Source organism: Montipora foliosa, chromosome 11 (assembly GCF_036669935.1).
Source record: "Montipora foliosa isolate CH-2021 chromosome 11, ASM3666993v2, whole genome shotgun sequence".
Lineage (NCBI taxonomy): Eukaryota > Metazoa > Cnidaria > Anthozoa > Scleractinia > Acroporidae > Montipora > Montipora foliosa.
Genome location: NC_090879.1, coordinates 52,325,804 through 52,335,298, shown reverse-complemented (window position 1 = coordinate 52,335,298; position 9,495 = coordinate 52,325,804).

Here is a 9,495-nt window from a genome sequence, read left to right as displayed (position 1 = left end):
AGCACAGAACTATCTTTGATGTCTTCCTTGAAACCGTCTTGGTTTTGTTAATGTTTACAAGGTTACCTAACATGTTTACATATAGGGGCGCTGTTACGAAAAATAGCATTGCGTGACAAGCGTTACTGTCTAGAAGCTTCGCGAGAGTTCGTAGTTTGTTTATATTTAGGTTCGTACGTAAGCGTTTCTAAATCGGTGTGTTTTGTAATCTTTCTATAATTAGATTCATTACTAATTTAGAAACTTCTAGAAATTTATTGTCCGAGTATATAAGTAGACGAGTCCAAGCGGAGTGTTTTTCTAACTAGTTTTTCACAAGCGAAGAGAGTTGGCGTTAGCCGTGTTTAGTCAAGTGTGACAGAAGCAGTGTTAATTCAAGTTGGCGGTGGCCGTGTAAGTTTATCAAGTACGTGTTGTTCAGAGTTTTACTTCGTGGAAACTACGTTCATTTTTGGAATAAATCTTCTTGTTGTTGTTCCGACAACCCTGCGTTCAGTTTAGTTTGCAAGCTACCTTTCCTCAAAACATTCGAACTCGTAACATTGGGGGCCTGTCCGGGAGAGGAATTCATTTGTTTGCTGACTACAGAAACCAGGAAAGGACAATTCAAGAAGGAGTTACAGAAAAGTAAGAAGAACTGTACGAGAGAGTATATTGTGTTTTTGCTGTGAAATACTGCTATGGAAATGGATAAGTTTATACAGATTGGAGAAAAGTTCGGATTGGAGGGAGAAAAGCTGCTCGAGTTTGTAGAGAAGCAACAAAAATTAGAACAAGACAGAAGAAGGGAAGAGGAAGAAAAAGAAGAAAAACGCAGACAATTGGAAGAGGAAAGAGAGGAGAAACGTAGACAGCTTGAAGAAGAAAAAGAAGAAAGACGCAAACGGCAGGATGAAGAAAGGGATGCGAGACGTCAGGAAAGAGAAATTAGGAAGTTACAACAGGAAGCTGACCTCATGAGACAGAAGGAAGCTGCTGAGGTTGCCAAGAGAGAACATGAATTAGAACTTGCTAGAATAGCAGCAATGAATGGTGATGGTCATACCGCAGAAAGAGGTGACAGAGAGGATCGGGCTAAGGCACCTAAACTCCCCTCGTTTGTTGACGGCAAAGACGATTTGGACGCGTATTTGCAGAGGTTCGAGAGATTTGCCGAGACAGCTAAGTGGAAAAAAGATGGATGGGCATCGAAGCTCAGTGCTCTGTTGTCTGGACGGGCACTAGAAGTGTATTCACGTCTATCGGAGGACGCAGCTAAGGATTATGACAGGGTAAAGATTGCGTTAATGAAGAGATATGACCTTACCGAAGACGGCTATCGTCGAAAATTTAGAGCATCCAAACCAGAAGTCGACGAAAGTCCGGAGCAGTTTATTGTGCGACTGGACAGATACCTGTTACGGTGGCTAGAACTTTCGGATACTGCGCGAAGCTTTGATGGTCTTAAGGACTTGATCGTCAAAGAACAATTTATTGACTCTTGCCCTAAGGATTTGGCAATTCACCTGCGAGAAAGGGCACCTGAGACCCTAGCAAAGATTGCGAAGATCGCTGACCAGTACTTGGAGGCTCATGGTAAACATTTGTTCAGCTCAGCGAGCAGAAAGCCAACAGTACAGCCTGAGAGGGACGAAGCCAAGAACATGCAGATTAATCCACCAGCTCTGCATTGCTTTAAGTGTAACACCCGAGGTCATAAAGCTGTCAACTGCCCAACCCTAACAAGAAAGTGTTTCCTATGTGGTAAGCAGGGACATGAAGCTAGAAACTGTCGATCAGGTGGACGCAGATCAGGAGGACAAAGTAAGGATGGTAACCCTGTGCAGCGTGGTCAAGTAAGTGCCAGTTGTCTAGTTCAACCACCTGAGGATAAACCTACTGATGAAGAAGTTAAGGCCTGTATTAAAGATGATAAGCTGCTGTTAGCCTGTGGTAAGAAGATTCCATTGTTGAGTAGTGCTTGTGTTGAACCGTTGACTGGAGTGAGAAGTAAAATGCCTGTCGTGAAAGGTAGAGTTGGAGAGAAGCCTGTTGATGTCCTGAGAGATACTGGTTGTAGTGGAATTGTAGTAAAGAGGGATCTTGTCTCTGAGGATCAGTTTACTGGCGAATTTAATGTTATGCTACTCATTGACAATACGGCAAGGAAAGTTCCCATCGCAAAGATTGATGTTGATACACCTTATCTCAAGGGCCAGGTGGAAGCGCAATGTCTTCCCGATGCTGTTTATGATTTAATTATCGGTAATGTACCAGGCGCAAGAGCCGCTGACGACCCAGACCCAAGCTGGCAAGTTCCTGTACAAGAAGCTTGTGCTGTAACCACAAGAAGTCAAGCTAAGAAAGCTGGAGAACATATTTCGTTGAAGGTACCAGATACTAAAGAAGGTCCTGTAGTTGATAGAGAAAAGCTCAAGCAAATGCAGCGTGATGACGAGAGCCTACAGAAATTTTGGGAGAAAGACGACGTAGTTGTGAGAGGCCAGGCTGAGACTTCATTTGAAGTGAAAGGTGGAGTTCTGTATCGCGTCTACCAGCACCCTTATGTGAACGGAGGTAAACCCCTGAAGCAGGTTATGGTTCCTGTGCAGCTGAGAAGTCGAATAATGGAACTAGCGCACGGATCGATCATGGGAGGTCACATGGGAATAAAGAAAACGACTGATAAGATTCAAAGCGCGTTCTACTGGCCAGGCATTCAAGGGGACGTGACTCGTTATTGCAAGTCCTGCGATGTATGTCAGAAGACAGTTAACAAGGGTTCCGTACCGAAGGTTCCCCTAGAGAAGATGCCATTAATTGACAAGCCATTTAAGAGAGTAGCAATCGCCCTGGTTGGTCCTATTGGTCCCCCGAGTGAGGACGGTCATAGATATATATTGACATTGGTCGACTTTGCAACTCGTTATCCCGAAGCTGTCCCACTGAAGAACATTGATACTGAGACTGTGGCAGAAGCGTTGGTGGATATCTTTAGTCGTTTGGGAGTGCCTGAAGAGATCTTGAGTGACCTTGGTACGCAGTTCGTCTCCGAGTGTATGAAGGAAGTGACGCGGCTTTTGAGCATTAAACAGCTCACCACGACCCCTTATCATCCTATGTGTAATGGTCTGACGGAAAAGTTTAATGGAACAATGAAGAGCATGTTAAAGAGATTGTGCAGCGAACAGCCAAGACAGTGGCATCGCTATATTAACCCGTTGCTGTTTGCATATCGTGAAGCTCCCCAGGAGTCTACTGGTTTTTCGCCGTTTGAGTTGTTGTATGGAAGAGCTGTCAGAGGACCGATGTTTATTCTCAAAGAGCTTTGGACGAAAGATTTGGAGGAGCCTGAAGTAAAGAACAGTTATCAGTATGTGTTTGAGCTACGCGAGAAGCTTGAAGATACCCTCAAGCTGGCGCACATCGAGCTTCAGAAAGCCCAGAACAAAGGCAAGCATTATTACGACCGGAAGACTAAAGTCAGGAAGTTTGTACCTGGAGATAAAGTGTTAGTGCTGCTACCGACCGACCACAACAAGCTCCTAATGCAGTGGAAGGGTCCATTTGAGGTTAGTGCCGTAGTTGGTCTCAATGATTATAGAGTGAGAGTCAAAGGAAAAGAGAGAGTTTACCATGCTAATCTACTGAAGAAGTATTTTGAGCGAGAGGATCCTGTTTCCGTTGGAGCAGTTGCTGTTGAAACGAACGCTAACATTTGTAAGAACGAACATGTTGAGAGTGAAGAAGAAGAAGTTGACCCTGTGGATAGTATTGATTTTCTGGAGATTGGTGGTTATGTCGCGAAAGAGTCAGTCAATGATGTGACCATAGGAGATAACCTTTCTCATGAGCAAAGAGCATAGTTCATGGATGTTGCAAATGAGTTTCAAAGCTTGTTCACAGAAGCCCCAGGCACAACAAGTTTGGCTCAGCATCATATCAAGCTTACATCCGACCAACCAGTTAGATCAAGACCATACCCAGTACCGTATAGCTTAAGAGAATCGCTGAAGAAGGATATTACAGACATGATGAAGATGGGAGTCATAAGAGAATCAAGTTCGCCCTATGCTTCGCCTGTTGTAGTTGTTAAGAAAAAAGACAACTCAAATCGTGTGTGCGTGGACTATCGTAAACTGAACAAGTTAACCGTGTTTGATCCTGAGCCTATGCCAACTGCTGAGCATTTGTTCCCGAAGTTGAATGATGACAAGTATTTTACCAGATTATCTAAGCAGAGTAGAGGAATAACTTAAGAGACACTGGACTGCCTCCTTAGTTGGTACTATTTAACTAATTTTTCGTTGTTAGTAGAAATTTAGGAAATTTCTTCTCAAGAGGGGGTTATGTTACGAAAAATAGCATCGCGTGACAAGCGTTACTGTCTAGAAGCTTCGCGAGAGTTCATAGTCTGTTTATATTTAGGTTCGTACGTAAGCGTTTCTAAATCGGTGTGTTTTGTAATCTTTCTATAATTAGATTCATTACTAATTTAGAAACGTCTAGAAATTTATTGTCCGAGTATATAAGTAGACGAGTCCAAGCGGAGTGTTTTTCTAACTAGTTTTTCACAAGCGAAGAGAGTTGGCGTTAGCCGTGTTTAGTCAAGTGTGACAGAAGCAGTGTTAATTCAAGTTGGCGGTGGCCGTGTAAGTTTATCAAGTACGTGTTGTTCAGAGTTTTACTTCGTGGAAACTACGTTCATTTTTGGAATAAATCTTCTTGTTGTTGTTCCGACAACCCTGCGTTCAGTTTAGTTTGCAAGCTACCTTTCCTCAAAACATTCGAACTCGTAACAGGCGCGAAAGCTGAACAGTAATAGCTGAACATACTCTATGAGTTCGCAATTTTATAATGATGCGTACGTGAATAAAACTAGGGCGTTGACTAAAAACGTGTGCTCTACAGTTTTCTAAACTCCCTCGCGGATAATGTAATAGGACCTCTAATAGCTATCGATGAGCATGAAACTTCAAATTCCTAGGGAAAATGTAGTATCGAAGCACGTTTACCCTTCAAGATACTGTTAATGATCACTGGAAAATACGTGAAAAAATAAGAAATAAAAATGAGGGGTTTCAAAAGTAACATCCTCCACCAATGGTTTTAATGATTTATCATGTGATATATATACGCTACGAAAGGAATCGAGTTACCTCATTGGCCTACAATTCCTGCAGGATTCATTCGTAAACAAATTGGAAAAAAATGGCTTTCCTTGAGTAGTTGAGTTGCTTTCTGCTCAAGACAGGTCCACGAAAACTATTTCAACTGCTAATTTCCCCCTATATCATATGTAACGCTTCCCTATATGTAAACATGTTAGGTAACCTTACATTAGAGAGCTTACGAATCGACGACTTTCGCACGACGGCGCCGTTGAGTTAGGTCATAGTCCGGCGTCGTCGTCCTGTAGAAATTTGAATTTACGATTCAGCAAAGACGACGACGTTTGTTCGCGGGTGGCAAATTTTCCCGCCGTTTCTGAAGTTTGTTTTTCTCTTTTCACAAGGTAGGTTATTCGAACCAAAATGCCTAACTTCAGAGAAACGAGAGCTTGTATTGCATACGCTTATCAAAAAAGCTTCATAAACGAACAAGAATTCGTGCTTTTATATGATTTCCACAAGTCAACAAACCCAGAGTTTCCGTACTGGAACTATGAAAGATTTGATTTGGACGAGAAAACAAACGACGAGTGCAAGGCCGACTTTCGTTTCTACCGGGATGACATTTATAAACTTGCTGAACAGCCGCAGCTGCCTGATGAGATAACCACTTACAATGGTTTAGTTGTAGCTTCGGTACCTGCCTTATGCATGTACCTCAAGCGCTATGCATATCCTTGTCGATATGGAGATTTGGTTTGTCATTTTGCCAGACCGGTTCCTGAGCTTTCTATCATAACAAACCATATGATGGACTTGATTTACGGTCGGTGGCACCATCTACAATGGTTTAGTTGTAGCTTCGGTACCTGCCTTATGCATGTACCTTCAGAAGGTGCTCACTTGAATCAGTTGAATGAAAACAGAAAAAAATCAAAAACATGTGCCAAGAACTTGATTGATACTTGATCAATGATTTATTTGGAAAAAAAACCTGAAGCATCGAGAGAAACATTCAGAAAACTTTAACAACTAACCTTACGTCCTGTTATTTTCGAGACGCCGGCAAATCGCGCTCACCAACGTCGTCGACTTTGGCGCGACTCTGGCGAGGGCCCATATAGGCATGCGCAGAGGTCATGTCACGCAATCTAACGGCGTCGTCGTGCAAACGTCGTCGATTCGTAAGCTCCCTATTAACAAAACCAAGACGGTTTCAAGGAAGACATCACAGATAGTTCTGTGGTATTAATACGTATCTGAGTTGTTTTCTACCCAAAGCAGGCCCGTGTAAACTATTTCAATTGCCAATTTGCCCCTATATGTAACGCGCCCCTGTATGTAAACATGTTGGGTAACCTTACATTAACAAAACCAAGACGGTTTCACGGAAAGACATCTTTGAGTTTTCCTTCATGTTTTTGCACGAAAAACCCATCCACTGCGTAGATTACAATTATGAAAACCTCTGAGTTTCGCTACTAAACGGTGACCTATGATTTTTTGTTGCGTGACGGGTAGTGAATGACTGCATGTATCGTGTTCCAACTCACCCCTATATGTAAGTCGCCCCTATATGTAAGGTAACGTTACCAACCCTGATGCAGTGAACTCGAACTTGCTCAATCCGTATTGCCTCATCCTCCGGTAAACCGTACTCTCCGATACAGCAAGGATCGAAGATATTCTCTTGATTGTAAATCCCTCTTGTAGCAAATCACCAAGCACAGACTGTGGAATAAAGAAAATGGGGGCACCACACGTTCCCTCGAGTTTCTTCGGTGCTTCTCCCCCAAATTTGGTGCATTCTATACGCAAAGACATCATATCACTGCGAGAACTTATGCCTAACATTTCCATTTCGTGTACCGACAACTTGCAAACAATGTCCAGAGTAATGTGTTCAGTTTGAAATTTCCACTAAGGTGCAGTATTGCGGTTTATCAAAATATCTTGATAGGATGTTATTTGTTTGAGACTTGATATTTGGATATTTTATTGATATTTGGGTGATAATAGAATGATAATATCGAGGAATCATTTTCATCATAATGTGCATGTCAAATATTAAACTATCATTATCATTTGAGATTACCATGATAGTTGCTCAATAATTTTCGCTTGCAAATTCTGTAATTGTCGCCATCAAATCTTTAATTTGAAAAAGTGGTAAATTGAGATATCAAAGTATCACTCTCAAATCTTGAGAATAGCATGGAAAAATATATTTCTGAATAGCAAGCTATAATATCATGTATCACTCTCATTCTCAAATCATGTCTTACGCAAGTGATTTTATCATGTAACAAAGAAGAGACACTGACAGTGATTGTTTGATATATCATGATAATATCAAAATTCTCTAATAAAGCTGGAGAATACCACAATTGATCACTCTATTACCGGGTAGAAGAAAACCTTACTTAATAAAAATGTTGTGATAATATCATGATTTATCACTATATCACAGGGGGAAGAAGAAATTCTTACTTAATAAAAATGTTGTGATAATATCATGATTTATCACTATATCACAGGGGGAAGAAGAAATTCTTACTTAATTAAATATTCTGATAATATCATGATTTATCACTATATCACAGGGGGAAGAAGAAATTCTTACTTAATTAAATATTCTGATAATATCATGATTTATCACTATATCACAGGAGGAAGAAGAAATTCTTACTTAATTAAATATTCTGATAATATCATGATAAATTATGCTTATATGATAAAAACCTAATGCGGAATATCAAAAAATCAGTCCCTTATAAAACCATTGATTAATCATGATATTATCAACATTGCTTACAAGAAACATACAAGATATTTCTTGATATATCATAAGTGTTAATTAGTCATGATATAGTGATAAACCGCAATGCTGCACCTCTCTCGAAATTTCTCAGTCAGATCTTCGAGTTTCAGTCTCTTTAAGACTGTGTCCATTTCCGAGGTCTCCAAGAGAACACGACAGAAGCAAGAACGGAAACAAAATGGCGGATCCTCGACATCGGTGCCCATGGCATTGTGGATTTTTCACAAGCTCCTACGCAGACCACGGGGAATCATCACCTCATAATGAAGAAAGCACCGCATATAACGACAAAAGCACCTCATATAATGATGACAAACAAAGCTCCGCATATAATGTAAAAACTACTTCATATAATGACACAACCACCACATAGAACGACGAAAGCACCGCATATAAAGACGAAAGCACTGCATATGATTACAAAAGTACTGCATATAATGACAAAAGCACCGCATATAACGACGAAAGCACTGCATATCATTACAAAAGTACCACATACAATGACGAAAGTACCGCATATAATAAGAAAAGCAGTGCGTATAATATGAAAGGCACCGCATATAATGTAAAACGCACCGCATATAATGAAAGAGGTTCACATCAGACAGTGTTGGCGTTCCATATTCCTTAATTCACTTTGTGTACATACCTGCAAAACAAACAAAGAAAGGTATCCCCCTTTATATAAGCATGCGCTGCTTGGATTTTCCTCAAAGCCCTCAAACGACCATCGAACCAGTCGAACGCGTCGTGACATTCGTGAGTTGTGCCGTGATTGTGTCGTCACAGCTGTCACGCAAGAGATTAGGACAAAGCACACAGACCATTATGACTGCGTGCGGTTCTATTCTGAGTTTGTTGGGGGAATTTGTGGCCCAAGTTCTGACAATCCAGCAAACGTTCAATGCGTAATAATAGCAAAATGTGACAAGGACATCAAGGCACGCATGAGAAGTTATAAGGTGTTGGATTCTTCTCTGGATACAGAGGCTAGGCTTTTGCTCGCACGTGCGGGTAAGCTTTAAATGAAATCACTTAAATTAAGATATTGATAAGATATATATCACTTTGCGAAATCCGGAGATACTACCCATTACAGACGTAATGTCAAAAGCAGAATACCCAGCCACAAGAAATGGACCCTAAAAACACTGCTGCTGCAGTGCCGCCGCAGTCGTGTTGTTGGATATAGCTCGTTCTTTTATCCATGAAGTAAGCACCGCGGCACTAGCCAGTCTAATCAGCTCAATTTAACCGTAAGTCGACTAAGGCACTGCGGCACTAGCCATTCTACTGAATTCACCCTATCCGACGCGAACTGCGCGAAATCCATTTTCGTTCGCTTCGGCACTGCAGCTAGCGTCGCGAACGAAAATGCTCCTTTGTGGACGGGTATTCAGCAATCACTCCAATTGCGAAAATCGAGTAAGCAAGATACGTAAGACCATGTAATCATGTATCGTTGTAGGAGACTGCGAGCACTCACTTTTCCAGTTGTCTCTGAAGCGAGTACATTGATCAGCGCAGCCGGATTGTATCACTGCCCGTGAAACTAAGGGTTATTATTTTCTTATTAATTGCTTT